A 22,513-nucleotide genomic window follows, 5' to 3' on the forward strand; every position below is an offset into this window, starting at 1 on the left:
TAAATGGTAAATAAATAATGTTAAATGTAATAGTCATAATATTAAGAACGTTGTTAAATGAAGTAAGAAACATTTATTAAGCATATAAAAATTGGCGAAATAAACTATTTACTATTCAATCACAATTCCCCTGTAGAAGCAAGCCGAACTACTAGGGATTAAATTCAAAATATCTAAAAAATAGTGACTTTTAGTAATTTACAACAAGAGTACCTTTTTTAGGAAAAAATAAACAGGGAATCTATTTTGATAAGAAAAAAGTTGTCATAAAGAGGCACAAAAAAGTTATCATCATTTCAACGTTCACTAGTACGTTGCATATGGCGCTTTCTGTAAATTTGACGAAAATTTTAACAAAAATAAGTTCGGTCCTGCGAAAAATCCCATAATATCAAATTTCATGGCTATATTTTGATATTTGCGCGAATTATTAAAGAAAATGAAAAGAAAAAGTTAAATTTGCCATCCTGTATTTCAAAAACTGAGCCGTTTTCAATATATATTTACATAACATTTTCATCTTAAGAAAATATCTATCGACTATTAAAATCCTGTTACTATAAACTGGAAAATTTTATAATCATAAGTTTTCTTAGTTTATTGTGTACTATTTAAATATATGTCGGATCATCAATAGGAAGGTTTTCCATGATGATATAAAGTATTTAGTTCACTTTTAAAAGCAAGAATAGAAAAAGTGCAAAACTAACGAATTCGTTACTACACGAACGCTTCTCGTCAATTGCCAATCTAATCTGCCTGTCCCTTTTCGGTTTCTCGTTTTCCAGATCTCGCGAGTCCTTCGAATCCGAGGGGTAAGGTACTTGCTAGTCCCTGTTTCCCACGAAGGCCCGCACACATGGCCTCTCAATTTCGCCCTTGATGGTGGCGACCTCGTTCGACAGAGCTTTTCCTTAAGGTGGCCCTGTCAGCTTGCCCTTCGTCATATTATCAGCTAGTAATATTACACTTTATCACTTAAGGACTAATAAATCTCCGACATATACATATTTACTAGTACCTAAAAACTACTCTACATCCTAAAGATAAACTAAGGTCGGACAGCGAAAACACTACGACTGTTAACCCGACAAACATATCGAATGACAATTATGACATTTACGTGTCAGTAATCGGACCGGGAAAGTTCGTCGTTTGTTTTTCATTAGCAGAAAAGTGGAAATTGACTTCAACTATTGGATCCGAAATAAAAATATAATCTCATTTAAAACCGAGAAGCAAAAAATAAGAAAGGGTTTCATCCCGATCGATTAAGAGAATATTTAACGAAACAAGAAAGAAGAGGTAAGAAAAAAAATGAAACTCATTCCTAGAGGGTTTTCCAACGATTCCTCGTTTACAAAATGTGTACTCTCCTATTCCCGATATATGGGAACTAATAATAAAATTTCTCTTCCTCCCAACGCAATCAAAACTTATCATTAACATTGTCCTAAAGTAGTAGGTCTTTCATAGAGGACCACATTATTTTCATCGAGCTTCGATTCATCGACTGTTCCCCTGTAATTTGGATTTACCCATAACTATTCCTCTTATTTTAGTGCACAGAAACCACAGCCAAAACATGTGATATTGCCGCGTTCTACCCCGACGAAGTTAAAAAGATTCTACTATCCACTAGAGCAAGCAACTATCATTATCCTTCAGAGTCTTTGGGATATAGCGTCGGTTGGGTCCTCAATTTCTGGGATGGTTGAGAAAGTAGGGCTTTTTCCACGGCTCCACGGCTTTCACCAAGGTACGTACAGTCAACTTTGGTCCATCATTTTTATTTGCAATTTAGAATAAGTAAAATTGGACTTTCTTGCGTTTCAAGTGTTAACTGGATGTGCCTGACTTTCTGGTGGTTTGAGCCCTAATCATTTAACAATTTTTTTATTCTTCCAAAAGCAACCACATCTATACTTTCAAAGAGTTCTCATATATTTTGCATTTATTTGGACTGAGAAATTTGCTTTTTTCATCTTAGGGTATTGTTTTATTAACAATGTGAGAAATGTTTATTGGAAGATAATATTTATTTAAGTAAAATTACAATAATTTGTGTTTAAATTTCCATTATATTAAATTAGTTGATACATCTTTATCACGGTTCTCATTTATGTGGCTACTACAATGTATCAACAACGTGTCTTTGAAATAATCCACCAACCTTTTGTTGGTAGTTTAATAATTGAAAATTGTAACATAACAACACATTTTAAATAGTGGCGTAAAAAATAACAGTTATAGATGACAAAACAGTATTAATTAATATACATGTTACGATTTAGTCCAGGAAAAGAAGATAAAAAAAACGCAGAGAATACTACACCAATATTCTATTATAAGTCTAAATATCAAGAAGCTCCTTTAATTAGTAATTCTAACCATTTATATTACAAGTTTGCTGGCTCTGCAATTTCCAAGGAAATATTCGATTTGCAGTTTCGTGGGAAAGGATTCCTATGACACGAATTAAGTTACTTCTTTTCGATTAATGGTTTTTTTAAACGAATTTAAAAACAACTTTATTATCTTGCAAGAAATAACATAAACTTGATCAGACTTACAGCATAACTACTTAACTGAATATTATGACAATAATGAAAATCTTAACTATTCTAAGGGTGGTTTTATACAGTTATCTATCGATGAGGTCTTAATGAGGTCCAATATAAAGTCCAGTGGTATATATTGATAATGTCATTGGATGGGCTAGTGTGGACTACATGACTTCTTCCTTCTTAAGTTCAGAAAACGTGGGTTCCGAGGTTTTCTGAGGTGGTGGCGTTTGTTTCATGAAGCAGTTCAATTTGTGATTTTTGTATAGATATCTTAAACATACAAGAGACGAAACTAATAGACAGATTAGCAAAGAGTTTGTCCATTGGTGGGTGTTTGGTCCCTTCTTGGAATACGTTTCCAATCGTAAGGCGTTGGAAAGCTGATGAAGTCTTTTTAGGTCTTCTAGCTTCACTTTCTTGAGGGTTAACTGAATGTTTTCTGTTATTGTTAATCTTGGTACGTTTACTACCGGGAGCTCTAATATGTATTCTTTTTTGGTGGTTTCTTCCTTCTTGTATGTCTTTCCATTAATTATGATATAACATTTTTTCAAAGTTATAATAGTGGGTTTGGAGATTTTGAGGAATCCATTATTTGCACAGAAAGTTTGTACTGTGTCCGGTATGGTGGGTATGATTAGAACATCACTTCCACTTATCTGCTGAACATGGGTTTTTTCTACTAAGACATGGTCCCAGGAGCATTCCATTTTCCCTCGGCGAACTAGGTTGGCTACGCAGGGTTGTTGTTTGACTAGATAGCTTTGTTGACACATATACCAATCTTCAATTTTGTTACAGTCTTCGGAGGTTATCCAAAAATTCTCGGTGTTGAGTAGTAGATAAGGATGATTTAGGATGATGATTTGGTTTTGGATTGGGACGACGTACATATGGAGGTATCTGTATTGAGACATCGTGATTGGAATATGAATTTTGAATAATATAATTTTTTTTTTACCTCTACTTGTGTTCCAAAATAATTGTAGTAGTTAAGTTTATTTCTGAATTTAATAATTTTCTCAGAGCCATATAGGGCATTTAATTTATATATAGTATATTTTTTAAATTTTTTAGAGGAGGAATAGATGGATGTAAAATATTTATTTTTGTAAAAGTAACTGTATTCTCGATGTTATCAATTATATGCTGAACATTCAGAAGTTGACTAAAACTCATGTCTGCTATATTAAAAATCATGTTGTGTTATTGCTCAATATCCAGTTGTTGCGATATTTGTTTTATTTCCAAATTGAGTTAATCTTGACTTGATTTAATATTTTGAATTTTATTTATATAACTGTCTGACAATGGCTTTAGGAAAGTTTTCTGGTTGTTAAAATCTGGTTCTAGAGTTTTGTTGTTGTTTTTTAGATTATTTAAATAGTTGACAAGGAAGGTTTTATCATCGTTATCTAAAGTTCCAAATAACCATATAGAGGTTTTACCAATGATGTTGAATATACCTCGCTTAATTCGATGTAGTTCTTTAGTGATGTTAAAGATACCGATCCTTTGGGTGAGGTGTTCTAAGAGAATCATGCATTAATCAACCTTACGTCTAGTGTTAACAGTTTTACTTGAAATTTGAGAGTCATTTGAGTTTATAGAATGTTTCATAGAATGGTTAATTACATGCCTAATTTGGTGAGAGTTAATAAAATGTTAGTGGTATTTACATGATAAATGAATGTGTGTTTGGACGTGATTATTTTCGATTACCCTAATGATATGGGAAGGATGGGATTATCTACGGGTTTTAGCTTTAAGATAAATACTGAGGGGAGTATCAGAATCACAGTTATCGTCGTTAGATTCATGATTCTCTTCTCCTGAAACAAATAGTTGGGGTTTCAGATAATTTTTATGATATGCTTTATTTTTTGACTTAATTTTATTGTTTGAAATTTTTATTGGATTTTCTGGTTTTTGGTATCTATCTCTGGTTTTTCTTTCGTTTCTGTTTCTATGCGTTTTTCTGTATAAATCCTTATTGTTATTAATTTTGACGTTTTCTTTTCTGTTTTTATTAGCTTTTTATAAGGATCGTGTTTGTTTGTTTATTAGTTTGTTATTTACGTCTTTTTGTAAGGTCTTAAGGTTTTCAATGTGTTCTAGCATATATTCGTTGATTTTGTCCGCTTCATTTAATTCAAAAGGGTTCTTGTATGATATTTTCTCTCTAACAATTTGGAAAGGTGAATATTATGTCACGGAATGGATAGAATTATTATAAGACAAAAGAGCGTAATTCATTAGTGTTATTACGTTTTCTTTGTTTATTTTTCTTAAGGGTTAAAATTATTTCTGATAAAGTAGAATGAAATCTTTCGACAGGACTGTTGCCTGATAAGTTGTATAATGTGGTGTAATGTATTTCAATATTATGAGTTTTACAAAATTCTTGCACAAGATTATTTTTGAATTCATGATCGTTATCTACAGTGATTTTCCTAGGTATTCCAAAGTGCGTTATATAAATATTACTAATTTGTTGAGGATTTTCACTGCGGAAACGCTGTTTATTGGATAAGCTTGTCTAAATTTAGAAAATTAATCTAGGAATGTTAGGAAATATTGACTATAGGTTTTGTAAACGTCGATATAATATATGTGGTCAAAGGGTTCATCCACCTAAAAGGAGTAGGTTTAAAAATTAACTTATTGGGATGCCTTTCATATTTAAAGCTTTCAGACAAGTTTCACATGTGTTTATGTATTGTCGTACGTTATTGTCAATATTTGGCCAGTATAGGTATTTTTTTATTGCTTTTAAATTTTCCTGAATTCCTCTATGAGATGTTTTTGATTCGCGATATAGTTGAATTTTTATTTTTTGTTCTTCAACGTCTGTTACATCAGTTAAGAAGTTATTATATATAAAAAGTTTAAAGGAATTATTTTTGAAAGACTTAAATTTATGAATTCTAAATCTTTATCCAAGAAGTGCAAGAGCAGTGTGTGATGTTTGGAATTAACCAATTTTTAATCAGATTGCAGATATCCTGTTCCGTACTATTGTGGTTAATAAATATTCTTAATTTTGGTTTATTAAATATTTTTTTCTTTTATAACTTTGAGATTTTTGTTTGTTTGTTTATTATTTATAAATATTAACTGGGTTTGGTGTTGATTGACACATTTTTCTACACATGGTAGTAGTGTGTTATTACCGATTTTGGCTCGCTTCCCCCCACCACTTTACTTCCCCCCAACCACTTTTCTTCCCCCACCACTTTACTTCCCCCCACCACTTTACTTCCCCCCACCACTTTACTTTCCCCCACCACTTTACTTCTCCCCACCACTTTACTTCCCCCCAACTACTTTACTTCCCTCCACAACCATTCTAACTTTTTGTATATATTTTAATCTTTTAAGAGGATTTGCAATAAATATAAGTAAAGTTTTAGTAACATTTCAATATTTTAACTCAAAAAGTAATATAATGCATCTGTGCAATGGATGTAATAAAAGTTTTACACAAAAGTGTAACATGGAACGACACATGAAGCAATCATGTCGTTTTCGATCGTCTTGTTCTAGTGTAATGAATAAAGCAGAGAAAAGAAAAGTAGATTTTTCCAGTAGTGCTATCAAGAAAGCCAAAATACCAAACCTGCTACTATCCCATTGCAAAGAGTGTAATAACTGGTACAAGAAGAAAAGACTTAGTGCTCATTTACGTTCAAATCTACATAAAAATATAGTGTGTGAAACAAACGATAACAGAACTGTGAAAGTCATAACTTCAGCATTTAAAAATCGTATTATTTCTTTTATGTTGCTTTCGGAAAAGAAACGTGGATATTGGAGATTTTTTTGGTGATGTGAAGAAATCTTTTATAGAATTGATTTTACAACAACTTAAGAAACATAAATTGGTAAAGGTGAATGTTGAATTGTTTGGACGATACCTTTTACACTCAAAGGAGATTGTAGAACTTAAATCTTTTAATACAAAGAATAAGATTGTTTCTTTATCATCGGATATGGAAACGATCTTTGGTGACTTTTTGAGTGAAATCAAGGAAAAAGTGTCAGTGTTTGCTGAAAATGGATCAGGATGGGCCTTGGAGAAAATAATGCATTTAGAAGTTAACATTAACAAATATAATCCAATTCGAGCTTCCTCATATATTCCTTTACCGAAACAGATCGTTAACAAACACGCCATCATTAATGTGAAGAATAAGGATCAACACTGTTTTGGATGGAGTATTATAAGCGCATTGTTTCCTGTCAAAGCTAACGCTGACAGAACAACTTCATATCCAAATTTTTTTAATATTCTTAACTTTGCAGGAATATCGTTTCCAGTAAAGTTAAGAGACATCAAATTATTTGAATTGCAAAATAACATTTCTGTGAATGTTTATGGTTTAGAGAGTGTTGATTGTGGACGCAAACACGAGATAGTTGGACCGCTTCATTATTCCTCTCAAAAATTTCCCACACATGTAAATTTGTTATTATTGAATCAAGGTAAGAATTATCATTATTGTTGGATAAAGGATATGTCTAGGTTAGTATCTTTTCAAATTAATAAAGTAGGACATAAAAAATATTTTTGTGATGGTTGTTTAATATATTTTAATTCGGAATACCAATTAGATGTACATCAAAAAAATGATTGTAATCATGTGACAACAAAAATTCCTACAACGAAAATTAAAATAAATAAATATGGTCAAAATATTCCTGAAAATATTCTTCAATTTGAAAATTTTCAACGCCAGATAAAAGTTCCTTTTGTAATATATGCAGACTTTGAATGTTTTTTAAAACCTTTAGAGTTTGAAGTACCCAAAAGTTGTGATGAGTCTTATACTAAAAATACTTTTAAACACGAACCGTACGCCTTTGCTTATTTCATTAAATGCTCATTCGATAATTCACTGTCACTATTAGATTATTATTTTGGTGTGGATGCAGCTGAAGTATTTTGCAAACGAATTGAAGAACACATTCACAAAATTTACAATACTCATCTGAAGCATGATGTTAAAATGCTTCCATTAACAGACGAAGAAAAAAATAATTTTGAAAATTCTGTTATTTGCAGTATTTGTGATGAAAAATTTAAACCCGAAGATGATGTGGTTAAAGATCATGACCATATTACCGGATACTACCGTGGAAAGGCTCACAATCTATGTAATTTACATTACAAAATACCAAACTTTATTCCAGTTTTTTTTCACAATCTAAATTATGATTCCCATCTATTTATTAAACAGCTTTGTTGTGAAGGAGATATAATAGATATTCTTCCACAAACAAAAGAAACATATATTTCATTTTCTAAATCAATTTTAGTAGATAAAGTAGCTACAATGGACAATAGAATTAAAAATATTTTCATTAAACTTAGATTTCTAGATTCTTTTCGATTTGTTGCTTCATCGCTTGAATCTTTAGGTGAAAGTTTAGAAACAGAGCAATGTATTGAAATAAAAACAAATTTTAAAGATCCAAATCAATTTAATGAAATTAGAAAAAAAGGTGTATTCCCATATAATTATATTAATTCAATGGAAAAATTATATGAAATTCAACTACCCGCTATTGATGATTTTTATGATACACTTAATAATAAACCTATAAGTCCCGCAGACTATAACAGAGCTAGAAATATTTGGAATTTATTTAAATGTAAAAATTTATTAGATTATACTAAAACATATTTATTATCTGATGTCCTCATTCTTACTGACTTTTGAAGCTTTTCGAAATGTTTCATTTAATATATTTAAATTAGATCCTGCTCATTATTATACATCACCAGGTTTAAGTTGGGATGCTATGTTAAAATACACTAAAGTAAAATTAGAATTATTAACAGATATTGATATGTTGTATTTTTTTAAAAATAACATAAGGGGGGGTATATGTCACTGCAGTGTTCGAAAGATAGAAGCTAATAACAAATTTCTTCAAAATTTTGATTCAACAAAACCGTCATCATATATAATGTATTTAGATGCAACCAACTTGTATGGACATAGTATGAGTCAACCGCTTCCTATTGATAATTTTTCTTGGATGACTATTGAAGAAATAGATTCTCTTAAAATTGAATCACTGAAAGATAATGACGAATATGGTTATGTTTTTGAAATAGATATTAAATATCCTAAAAATTTGCATGAAGAACATAATGAGTTACCCTTTTTAGCTGAAAATATTTGTGCACCTAATTCTAATCAAAAAAAATTAATTTGCACTTTAAATCATAAAGAAAAATATATCATTCATTATCGAAATCTTAAACAGGCTCTTGAGAATGGGTTACAGTTAATTAAAATTCATAGAGGACTTAAATTTAAACAAAAAGCTTTTCTAAAACCATACATTGATTTAAATACTGAAATGAGAAACAAATCGAAATGTAAATTGGAAAAAGATTGTTATAAATTGTTTAATAATGCTATCTATGGTAAATCCTTGGAAAATGTTGATAAACGTGTTGATATAAGATTAGTAACACATTGGAAAAACATTGGACATAAGCAGGGTGCTGAATTTTTAATTGCAAAACCGAATTTCAAGAATTCTTTAGTCTTTAACGAAAATCTTGTTGCTCTACAACTAGAAAGGTTAAAAGTACTATACAACAAACCGGTGTATGTGGGGTTTAGTGTGTTAGAATTATCAAAAACTGTAATTTATAATTTTTATTACCAATATGTAAAACGGAAATATGGTAACAAAGCAATTTTATTATACACCGACACCGATAGTTTAGTGCTTCATATCACAACAGACAATTTTTATGAAGATATGCAAGAAAATTTAGAAAAATTTGATACTTCAAATTATAGTGAAATAAACCCACATAACATCACTAAAAACAAATCGGTTTTGGGTCGTATGAAAGATGAGTTCGCAGGAAGAGCAATCGAAAGTTTTTATGGAACAGGAGCAAAGGCTTACTGTATTAATTTAGAAAATTTGACTGAAAAAAAAGCAAAAGGTGTTAAAAAATATGTCATTCAAAATTCGCTTACTTTAACAGATTATAAAGATGTTATTGAAAAATTCGAAATTAAATATAGAAAAATGAATTTATTTCGATCAATTTTGCATGAAATGTATACACAGTTGAAAAATAAGGTTGCGTTGTCACCTGAAGATGATAAAAGGTATATAATTCGAGATAGTTTCAGAACTTTAGCGTGGGGTCATAAGGATATAGATATTTTAGAAACCAAAACCAATAATGAAGATGAATCAGTAAACAATCTTATTATAACTTTACGAGATTTAGTGCATAGTAAATATAAATAAAAAAATGTAATTAGTGTAAAAAATGAATAAAAATATATTTATTTTAAACATTTGTTTTATTAACCAGCATTTTAGTCTCAATCTTCTTACGGTATGGAAGTGATCAAAAATATAGTATTATACTCTGTATTGGGGAGTACATTATACGTATTCAACCCCACAAATTCCCATTATCAATATATCTGTTTAAATGATAGCAAAATTGAAACATATCCACACTGTTATAAAGCTATGAATTTTTCTAGAATAAATAATGTTGATGTATTTTCATACAATTTAAATTCCTCCATTCCTACATTTTTCAAAATCTTGTTTGTATATCTTAATGGATCTCAAGTAGTCTCAACATGGAATGTAATTACTCAATGTTCTAATTCTTATTTTAATAAACACAATAATAACATAAAAAGCGACGAATTTGAAAATACCTGTTCACATACATCATCCTATATAGCATTTAGTATTTTACTACTTTTAATTTTTCCTACCATTTTAACAATACTTTATTGTTACTTAAAAAATCGATTTAAATTTTGCATCCACTATCCTCCCACTACTAATAACCCACACAACTTTACCCCTCCCTCCCCCACCACAACCACCACCACTAATAATCCCAACCACAATTTCTTGATTATTTAAACAATCACGTTAAGTCCACAAATAGTCAGAATTAAGCGTTAGTTTAAATCTAGCAATAAAATGTATAAATCTCATAAAAATCAATTCTCCAAGAATACGGAAGAATTTAAAGTAACCCGCGCCGGTATTGTTATAAATGAAATAATTTACTACATAAACAAATCAAAATCTAAATGGATTAGTGTTGGTTTGTCTTTGGAGAGAGAATACAACCCAGTTATTAAACTAGGAGGTGCAAAGAATAATCAATACGTTATTTTCAATGAAGAACAATGGATTTCTTTTTTGAACAACCAAGGAATTATGATGAGCTTCGTGCATTCTACCAACCAAGGATGGTTACCTATGCAGGGGGATGGATACGAAATACATTTTACGTTTATTGGTGATTCAAGAATAATTAAGATCGTTCAAGATGGTGGAAATGAAATTTTTGTCGGAGGTGATACTATAAGTGTACTAACAAGTTTAGTGAATTTAATAAAATATCGGTTTGATACGTTGAAATCGCAAGAATTTCCATTGTACTATAACACTCTTTTAGAAGGAGTATCACAAAAAAACGGTGACTTGATTACAAATATGTATACTATTATTTCTCCATTGAAAAACAGTTATAATGTGTGTTGTGTGTTAGAATTATTAGAATTTCACAAAAACTGTATTGTAGAGGATGTTGAAATAATTGCTTGCAATGAATTTGTAAAAAGTTGTCTTGAAAAATAAAATTATTGATGTAAAACTTTTGATTTTGTAGTGAGAAATTTCAAATAAATCCATTTATTGGAAAGCATGTATTTTGATGATATAGAAATACTGTTTATACATATATGATTATTAATAAATAAGAAAAACTATAACACACTTGATAATACCATGGAAAAAACAGTATCTTTTAATGACAAGAACGAAGTCTTCAAACTGGTTGCATGGAGTTTTGCTTATAGAGAGGCTAGAAAAAATGACCATCTAACTTTGCATATTAATAGACTCCACTTTCAAAGAAGAATTCGGTTGTGTGAAGAAATAATTGCTCAAATATGTTCAAATCCACACAGGATGAAAATTTATAATGAAAGATTTAATGTTACAACTATTGGAGATTAATTAAAAGAAAATTTTAGTAAATGAAAAGTAAATTTATTACAGAATATCTTTTTTCAAAATCCAGGAATTGATTGAGTTACTAAAACCAAGCCATTTAACATAAACTTTATCCCCTTTTTGTTTTAAAATTTTTTCAACCAAGTAAACGTCAGGATATTTAACTTTCTGCAATTCTTCTTTATAGAATCCTCCCTGAACATCTTCATTTTTGTAATCTTTCAATAAGTATGTTGTGGGATTGGTCAACTGAACCTTTTGTATTTGGAATATTTCGCTAGACCAATTCGGTGTGTAACCTTTATCGAAAGCTTCTCTGTGTTTGGAAATCCTCACAAAATCATTCAATTTCAATTTTGACCTTTTGGGATCCACCGTTTTCAAATGGGTGTAGGAGTTTGATAAAATTTCCTCAGCATTCTTATTATTGACACTGTTAGGTTTGTAACCAGTAGTTCGATGAATTGTGTTATTGTATTTTTGTACAATTTTTTCTAAAATATCAATCCATTTATAATTTCCTTGAATTGAGAATTGTTGCCACATAATGTTCTTCAACGTGCGATTTACTCTTTCAACGATGCTTGCTTTTAAATTAGAAAATGTACTGTAATGATTAATTTCATATTTTTTCATAAGTTTATTAAAATCCCGGTTGTAGAATTCGGTACCGAGATCTGTATGCAAATTTTTCGGGGGATTAGATCTTCTTAAAATTGCTTCAAATGCTAAAGTAACATCTTTACTTTTTTTACTTTTTAATGGCATTACCCAAACATATTTTGAAAAGGCGTTTATAACTACCAGGATATAACGAAACCCCTTATTTAATTCGGCATACGGTTGCATTTCTACGAGATCCGCTTGCCATAAGTCATGCAACCCTTTAATGATTACCCTACGTCTTTTATAATTTTTCCTTGTAGGTTTATGTAGCTCGCGAGCCACAGTTTCCTTTGGAGTGAATGACATAATTAAACTACACTATCGCTTCCTTTTAGTAGTTGTTTGTTTTAAAACGTTTGCCTCAATCTGCAAAACTCTTTGTATTATCGAATTAGTGTTATAATTTAATGACTTATAGACTTTCTCCAGAAAGTCATCTATTTGCTTCAGCTTATCTTTTACTTCTGCAAGTGTTTGTGTGAATAAGGTTAGTTTTTCTCTTAGCTCTTGACTTGAAACGTTATTCCTATTATCCATATTTTTTATAGTATCATTTATCTCTTTTTTCAGTAAAGCTGCAGCTTTGTGAACTTCATTGGGTATCATATTTTTTATCAACAGTAGTTCGTTAGTCATTTTTTCTCCAATGTTCTTCGATTTGTCACTTTTAACAAAATGTTTTTCCAAATGATCACCAATTGTTTTATTTGAAATGTGTCGACCAAACTTATCAACAGTCATCTTGAAAATATAATACAAATGAAAAAGGTTGTGGTTTTATACAATAACATCTGCTTCCCTAAGTTCTTCTATAATAGAAATTATTTCATTATTATGACCTGTATGACCTGCTGACGTAGAAGCCATAAGTAAACGAAGCCTGTCAACGAGTTCATTCAAATCATCCCAATATACATAATCCGTTTGTGATTTGTGATTTTTTAAAATTAATCCTCCACCCTTTTTCATTCTAAGTCTACTGCGTGGAGGGGAAGGTTTACGAAAACTTGTTGAGTGTATATTTCTAGTTTTCGTTATACCTTTTTCTTGCAAATATGGTGCTATTATTGTAATATATTTAGATGATTTAGCGCCTTGAACTTGTTCATTGGGATCATAATTCCATCTATAAGCGTTAGTCCTTTTCAATATATCCATGTAATTATCCAAATCCTCTTTTTTATAGCCAAGTGGATTTACTTTAAATAATAGTTCATATAATCCAACTGTACCAGGATATGTTAATCCTGCAACTTTTACATCTTTACCAATAATTTCGAGAGGTTCTCGGGTTAAGCCTAAAAAGAACTTATCTGATTCAATATCATGAATTATACCAAATTGATGATCGAAACTGTGTTTTTTGTCCTTTATATTATTATCAATATAATTTCTTGGTAGTTCATGGAAGGTTTCTAACCACTCGTTATAAGCAGGAGCACTAACTATTGGTTGTATTGCTAGCTTTGATCGTTCTAAAATATCCGATAAATTCAATGCTTCATCGCTAGATTCTTCTTGAAGTGGTGTACTTTCACCAATCTCCACTGAACGTAAAAAAGAAGGAAATTGACTTTTTGACGTTAAGCTTTCATCAAAGAAGGAGGGTATCTTTAAAGGTAAAAGTGGGGTTTTCCCAGTTCTCATTTTTTTTTCTTTTCTTGGGGTTGAAGTTGCAGATGCTGCATTTTCGATATTAAAAGATTTTTCTTCTTCCTTTTTTCCTTCGGTTATGATATCCGGTGGTTTACTCTTACCATGAACAGCTGAAATTAATTGTTTTAAAGGTTGTGTTAGTGGTTTGTAGGTTTGCTCTAGTCTAGCTTGCGTCTCAAATTCTGCATTTTTTAGACTCTGATATTTTTCTCTCACTGCTTTCCTCGATTTAACAAGCTCTCTCTTTAAACGTGCATCATCCATGTTGTAGGATATAATAGTGAAGTGACATTACTTTGAAAACTTTTATAAGTAAATAAATATATCAAATCCCTTTCGGTATCTACCACACTTTAAATTTGAATCTTTATCCACCACTAAAAATCCATACGGTTCTTTCCAACAAAGCGAACATAATTTCTGAAACTGGTTAAATGTCATATCGACATTGATATGGTTTTGATAAATATGTTTTAAATTTGTGATATCTTGTTGAAATATGATAAGTAGGTTCGCATTATCCCTTATTAATTGTTTAGGTATAGACGAATATGTCTGACACAAATAAAAACAATCAATGTTTTTATGTCTTCCAAAGCAAAAATAATCCTTAACAATTTTTTGATCACAACAAACAATATCATCGAAAATAATCAAAGAATTAGGTTCAATTTCTCTTGGATCAACAATATTCTCAGCACTATCTGACTCATAGAAACCAATTTGTTTAAGAGGTTTCATAAGTGTCCTCAAATACTCATACTTTGGTTGATACAATGACTTGGAATAAATATACAAATTTTTAAATCGTAGCCCATTGCGATCTTCAATTAAAGAAATTATAACATTAGTTTTTCCGCATCCTGATGGGCCAATAATTAAGCCCCTTTTACTACTTCCCTGAAATAAGTCACCATGTTTTCTGAAAGTATTTTTTCTCAATTCGTAAGCTTTAATGTTTATCGTGTGTAGCTGTTTTTCAAGACGCATCTTTTAGGTACTTAAAGTACATAAAAAGTGAATGTCTACCAGTTGTTGGATAACCTTATATATAAAATGATTAACTTTCACAATGATCCCATCATTCATACAAAAACTCCCAAAAAAAGAGGAACTGGTATTATCAATACTTTGATAAACAAATTACCTGTTGAATTGCATGTTCCAGGATACAACTTCTGTGGTCCAGGAACCAAGTTGAAAGAAAGATTATCCAGAGGTGATACAGGTGTAAATCTTTTAGATGAAGCTTGTAAAGAGCACGACATAGCATACAACGAGAGGAAAGATTTACAAAGTAGACACGAAGCGGATAAAATCTTAGCATCAAAAGCACTAGCACGGTTCAAGGCAAGTGATTCGGGAATCGGTGAAAAAATTGCAGCTTTAGGTATTAGTGGAGCTATGAATGTGAAAACAAAGTTAGGAATGGGATTGCGAAAAAAAAGGAAAACAGGTCGAGGCTTAAAAGGAGGTAGTAAAAAGAAAACTCTAAACAAAACAATTTTAAACGTAAAAAAGGGACTTATTGGACAAAAGTTTAAAAACTTAAAATCTAGCGCCAAGTATGCTCTAACACTTGCAAAAAGGGGTGGAAAAATTTTACCTCCAAAAAAGAGAGTTATTCCTATTCCTAAATCTGGCGGATTTTTACCTTTGATACCCCTGTTTGCTGGTTTATCAGCATTAGGTGCATTAGGGGGTGGAGCTGCCGGTATTGCAAAAGCGGTAAATGATGCGAAAGCAGCATCTCAAAAATTAGAAGAAGCGAAAAGACACAATGAGACAATGGAAGCTATAGCACTTGGTAAAAAAGGAAGCGGATTATATCTAAAGCCATACAAATCAGGATGTGGACTCTACTTAAAACCATATTCAAAAAACTGCTAAGTGAAATACCTCGAAAATCACTAACAAATTTTCAGTTATTAAAATATATAAAAAAATTGCAAATTCCACATTTCCGAGGTATTTTCATGAGAAATAAATTACCAAAGAAAATTAAAGAGAACGAGCATGGTATAGTGAACCTGGATGATTCAACCAACAAAGGAACTCATTGGACCTGTTATGCTAAAAAAGGAAAAAGAATTATATATTTCGATAGTTATGGAAACTTAAAACCGCCAATAGAGTTAGTGAAGTATTTCATTAGTGATGGTCTCAAGAACGATATAAAGTATAATTAAACGAGATATCAAACCGAAAAGCAAGTAAATTGTGGTCAGCTCTGTCTAGAATTTCTTTATAATGAAGTGTATAAAACTCAATAAATTTACTTCTAATTTCAGTATTGACAAGACATGTCTTATAGTTTTGTTCTTAATGGTAAGTCTTCAACACTCACTGCGAAATTTAATCCTCCTATACATCTTGATGACAATTTCGAATACGTAATCGGTTTAGTCAATTTTGAAACATTCAACTCAATTCCAAATGTTGAGAAAGGATCTAATTTGTTTATTATTGGTGGAGAGTATATTACAATACCACCGGGTTGCTATGAAATAGAAGATATTTCTAAATATTTAAAAAAAGAAATTGAAGAAAATACGACACTTGAGTTAACTGCAAACAACAACACTCTTAGAACACATCTTATTTCATCTGCAGACGTTAAATTTGAAGAAGGAACTATAGCAAAACTTTTGGGGTTCGAGTATAAGGTTATACCAGCTAATACTTTGGCAGTGTCTGATCGCCCCGCAAACATTTTTAAGGTAAATGCTATAAATATCGATTGCAGTATAGCTGAAGGGTCTTTTTTAAATGGTACACCAGTTCATGTAATACATCAGTTTTTTCCCAGTGTACCACCCGGTTTTAAAATAATTGAAACTCCCCAGAATGTCATTTATTTTCCCGTAATTGTGAATATTATAGATAAAATAACTGTAAAACTAGTTGATCAAGAAGGTAATTTGATTAATTTTCAAGAAGAATCCGTGACGTTAAGACTTCATCTTAAACGCTTGGACTCGGGATGGTAATTTTGTATAATAGAACACCAAACCTAGATTTTGGCAGAACGCTTAATATCCTCGGTAAACAACAAAACTCTGATAGTACAAAAAAATACACAAGAGGGTTAACACCTTTGAATAAACGGTTTCTTATTTCCCTGGGATTTACATTAAAAAATGGAACATATAAACGTTCAAGAAAAAGTTCTTATTGATGATTCAATTTTGAGTTGGGAAGTGCTCTCTTTTGAACCATTCAATCCCACTAAATTGGGGTTGAATGATGAAATTAGAATATCTTTACAACAAACCGGGAAATATCCTTTACCATGCAAAAGTGAACTTTACCTCGAATTAAAGGTTACTAAAGAGGATGGTATGCCACTTACAAATACATACTTGATAAATAATGCCGCTGCGTTTTTATTCAAAGAGTTGAGATATGTTTTAAATGGAGTGACAATTGACTCAGTGCGAGATATTGGTATAACATCAACCATGAAAGGTTATTTATCATATAATTTAAATGAAAGCGTTAAGCTTCAAAATGCTGGATGGTATCCAGCGGAAAAAAAAGAAAAAATCATTATGGTAGACTCTAATGGAAATGTTTCTTTATGTATTCCTCTCAAGATGTACTCTGGTTTCTTTGAAGATTACAAGAAAATAATTTTAAATTCACATCAAGAATTAATTCTAGTTAGAGCCAACGACGATTCCAATGCATTGGTGCAAACAGCAGAATCTACAGAAAAACCGAGACTTACGATAACAAAACTCTGTTGGAGAGTTCCACACTTGACAGTAGCAATTCCACAGGAATTAGCACTTACAAAAATTATTGACAAAAATATTGACATCCTACTAACTTTTCGAAGTTGGGAATTAGTTGAATATCCGGAGTTATTAGAAACCACCAGACATAATTGGCCGGTAAAGACATCAACCAAAATTGAAACTCCTCGCCATGTTATACTTGCATTTCAAAAAGATAAAAGAGACAATCTTAAAAAGGATATGAGCAAATTTGATCACTGTGACCTACGAAATGTAAATGTCTATTTAAATTCTGAAAGATATCCGTATGGTGATTTGCAACTGGATTTTAAAAACAATAAATTTGCAACGCTGTATGAAATGTTTTCTGAATTTCGTCAGGTTTACTATAATAACACACAAGAATCGATTTTCACTCCATCAGAATTCAAAGATAAAGCACCCCTTGTTTATATCAATTGCACCCATCAAAGAGATTTACTTCAAACTGGACCAGTCACTATGAGAGTGGAATTTGAAACTGCAGAAAAAATGTCTGATAAAACGACGGCCTATTGTCTCATTATTCATGACAAAATATTTAGTTACAATCCACTTACAAAAATTGTAAAACAGCTTTAAATTCCCACCACAAATGACTATGTATATTAGGTATTAGAAAAAATATTGGGTTTAATTGAAAGATTGTTTATAAAAATACTACAAGTCATTTTGAGCATTTTGGTAAATAGACTTGAATCCTTTTTAGAAAATCCATGAAATCTTAAATGTTGGATTAGAGAATATTCTATCATGAAATCTACTTTCCTAAAGTTTGAACAATTAAAAATGTGATGACAGTTTTGAATATTCGAAGATGTAAAGATAACAAAAAGTGTTAAAGAACTTTAATGGGCATGCTTGCTAACAGCTATAAAATGGAGGATAATTCCGCAATACATATCAAAATGTTTTCAGAATTCAAAGTGAATTTGTCTATTTACATAGAAAATTTACAAAAATTAAAGCAACAAATTAAAAACTATACCAACAAAAAAACAATGTTTAAAAAGTTTGAAGAATTAAAAGTATGAAAGTATTGGTGATTGATGTGCAAGGGTTTTTAGTGGAAAATAAATTTATTCCCAAAGAACTAGCAGCCTACGATGGAGAAAAAATATGTCACTATATTTTTAAACCACCACACAAAATATCTCTCCTATCACCTGAGTGCTATAAACAAGCGGTTTGGTTAATGAGGAATCACCATCGGCTTCCATGGGATCAAGGATATACCCCCATTCATGAGTTTTCCAAGATAATAAGAAGTTTAACAGAAAAAGCAAATCATGTGTATGTAAAGGGGAAGGAAAAAGCTGATTATGTTAGAAAGTACTCATTCAAGCCGGTTTTAGAACTCGAAGAAGGATTGAAAATTCAACATGCAGAAGCTAGATGTTTGTATCATATTAAATCTACATGTATTTGTGCATTATCTAATGTTTATTTTTTATATGAAAACTATTTAAATATTTGAATAAAACCAATTTATTTAATAATTCTTTAATATCTTTTATACATTTTATCCTTCATTTCCTGGTTTCTTTTGGTATAAACTTTAATACTTCATCTAAAGAATCTTTTAATCCTAAATCTTCTAACGTTGTTAAAAAGGTTCTTAAATCAGATGTATGCAAAAACATATTACAGGCTTGTACTGCGTTTCGATATTTTTCACCGATTTCTTTACATTCTTCATATGTATATAATTTTTCCATTCCATATATGGCTTCATGTTCTGCATCAAACTCCAAATCTCTAAAATGTTGGGCTAAGTTTTCTATTGATGAAACCAAATTAAAGGCTGGTTTTTCTTGAACATAAGCTGACCACATCTTAATCGATACTGAAATACTGTAATACGTGCAGCGTATTATGTTGTCAAATGATATTACCATATTTTGTTAACTATAATCACTTAGATAGAGGAAGTCATTGTGATGGAATCTCAATAAGATATTATTCCTTTTAAAAGATAAAGTTTTTTATTATTACGTTATTATTGAATGCAAAAAACAGAAAATTAATATCAAAAAGTTCCCATGTGATTACCATAAAAGCAATTAAAAAACCCAAAATTGGTTAAACACCTTATTTGGGATGGTATAAGATATTATTTCTTTTAAAAAATAAAGTTTTTTATTATTTTTTATATGTCGGTGCTGAAATAAATACGATCGGATCGAGCACTCCTTCATCATTTTAGTTTCATCAACCAAACATAGTAAGTGTAAAATTTATTTAATACTTCTATTATAACATGTGTAGCAAACCAAACGTTTATTTCTTAAAATCACTATGTGAAGAGGGTCCAGCTAATATACATCATCAAGTGGTGATTGGAAAAAAATCCAACCAACAACCAATTGTGACACTTCTTCAGGGGGCAAAACAAATTCCAAATTCACCAATATTAGTGGAAGATGAGTTGGATGGTAAGGAGGAGGAGGAGGAAGAGGAGCTACACAAAATATTATCTGAAGGTACAACAAATCCTTCTAATGATTCAAAAACTATTCAAAACCTTGCACAATCACCACTAATATTGGATGAAATAGAAGAGGCCATAAGCAATTTAAATAATTCTTTACGTTGTAATGAAAGCACTGAAGCTCAAAAATGGGTGTTTGAAAAAAGTAATCCAGAGGAAATTATAATGGATGAAAAAAAACAGCAGGACACGAGAGCATCTCGTTGGGAAAAACATCAAAAACGTTTGACTTTGCTCGAACAATCCATGGATGCAACCAAAGATAAAATAAAGGATCTTTAAACACTAATAAAGCTTCAACAAATAAGAAAAAGAAAGTTAATCGAACTTTATTCGAATATAAATGAAGAAGAAACACTTCGAGAAAAAATCAACAAAAGAAAATTGTAAACAAAATTTTTAACTTTTATTTTTGTGAAACAGATATGGACAACAAATCAGAGATGTTTCAAGAACCTCTTTCGAACCAAGTAAATGATGTGAACCAGGATGTAGAGGCAAGTCGATCACACGATGAGAAGCGGGATGGTCAATCAACTTCCAACCCTTTAGTTGATGAGAGCTGGGACATAGAAGAAACCCCAACATACAATCCAGAATTATATGTTCTCAACAATCCAATCATTCGAACTATAAGAGGAAAAACAAAAAAATTAAGAAAACAGTTTATTTTAAGTGAGCGAGAAAGGTGGATGAAATTTAAATAAACCATATATTATTTAATACTGCCTTTTTATTACCTAATCACAATCGGAATCAAACATTCGAATGAAAATTTTAATAACCCCTATAAGAATATATTCATGAAGAACAGGTAAACCACCATGTTAATATTCATCGTTGAATAAGACACACACACACACTTGTTATATGATTAAAAATATAAATATCCACTTTATTATTCACTAGTGTTTATTAAGTCACTTTACACATAGTTAAATAATAATATGATGTGTGTATACTTTATTACAAAAATAACACTTTTCTTGAGAGTCTGGGGGTCCATCAACATGTGTTCTCCATTCTGGTCGATTATAATGAACAAAACATGGTAACTTCACTTGAAGGGTAAAGTTTGTCTTATATTCCGTTGCAAGTTTTCCCCAAATATCCAACAATTCGAAAGAATTTGCATATTGTATTAGATAATCTATGGGTAAAGATTTAAGTTCTTCTTGACTAAAATTTCTCAGTGACTTTTCTCCGCTCATATGTGTCATCATAACAGATACTGAAGGACAACAATTCATGCTTTCGAACAAGATGTTTCGAGTTACTAATTATTCTGTGACATGTCAAAAATAGTTTATGGAGAAGTAAAGAGGTGGGGGAATTAAAGTGGTGGGGGAAGTAAAGTGGTGGGGAGAAGTAAAGTGGTGGGGGGAAGTAAAGTGGTGGGGGAAGAAAAGTGGTTGGGGGGAAGTAAAGTGGTGGGGGGAAGAAAAGTGGTTGGGGGGAAGTAAAGTGGTGGGGGGAAGTAAAGTGGTGGGGGAAGAAAAGTGGTTGGGGGGAAGTAAAGTGGTGGGGGGAAGCGAGCCAAAATCGGTAATAACACACTACTCATGGTGCTCTTATTATAGGCTGTTCTACGCTTGGATGTACAGTATTGCTATCTTCTTCTTGGTCATTGGTGTTATGTACCGTTGATCCGTTCGTCAATCGTTCGTTGTTTGAGGTTAGTTGTACGCCTGGTGGAGCTGTGGCTTCCTTATTAATGTCTTTACTCCAGGAGTCGATTATTTCATTTATGTCATCTGCATCTAAATGAGGTTCTAACTCGTCGTTATTAAGACCAAGATTTACTAATAGGGAGATGTCGTCTGGGTAGTTTTCTGGGATAGTGTTTTCTTCTGCATGATTGATGTGTATTCGGGATAATGCATCAGCGTTGGTGTTTAGTTTTCTTTTTTTGTATACTATTTCGTAATCATATTTTTCTAGTTTTAGTCTCCATCTTACAAGTTTGGAATTGGGTTCTTTAAGGGAGAATAACCATTATAGAGGTTTATGGTCACTGATGATCCTGAATCTTTTCCCAAACAAATAGGGTCTGAAGTATTTTACAGCCCACACAATTGCCAGTAGTTCTTTTTCAATAGTGCTATAGTTGGTCTCTGCGGAATTTAAGGTACGAGAAACATATGCTATAGGTAGATCGCTACCCACTGGCCCCTGGGATAAAACCTATAGCATCTATGGCATAGTTTGAGGCATCTGTTGTCAAGTTAAATGGTTTCTCAAAATCTGGATACTGTAATATAGGGTCGTTCATTAGGACGTTTTTGCAAGTTTCAAAACCATTCACGAATTCTGGACTA

The 22,513-nt window shown here is 31.3% G+C and overlaps 1 long non-coding RNA gene across 2 annotated transcripts; it reads left to right on the forward strand.

Annotated features, from left to right (window-relative positions):
* The first annotated feature begins 1,140 nt into the window (after positions 1-1,140).
* Positions 1,141-20,918, forward strand: LOC136350129 (uncharacterized). 2 transcript variants are annotated; one of them, XR_010734084.1, is made up of 3 exons: positions 1,141-1,305; positions 1,563-1,759; positions 20,619-20,918. It is a non-coding gene; the product is annotated as an uncharacterized lncRNA (long non-coding RNA). The 2 variants fall into 2 exon arrangements; XR_010734085.1 differs by lacking the exon at positions 20,619-20,918 and adding an exon at positions 3,369-5,623.
* Positions 20,919-22,513: the final 1,595 nt, after the last annotated feature.

Source organism: Euwallacea fornicatus, unplaced genomic scaffold (genome assembly GCF_040115645.1).
Source record: "Euwallacea fornicatus isolate EFF26 unplaced genomic scaffold, ASM4011564v1 scaffold_116, whole genome shotgun sequence".
NCBI classification, from domain to species: Eukaryota; Metazoa; Arthropoda; class Insecta; order Coleoptera; family Curculionidae; genus Euwallacea; species Euwallacea fornicatus.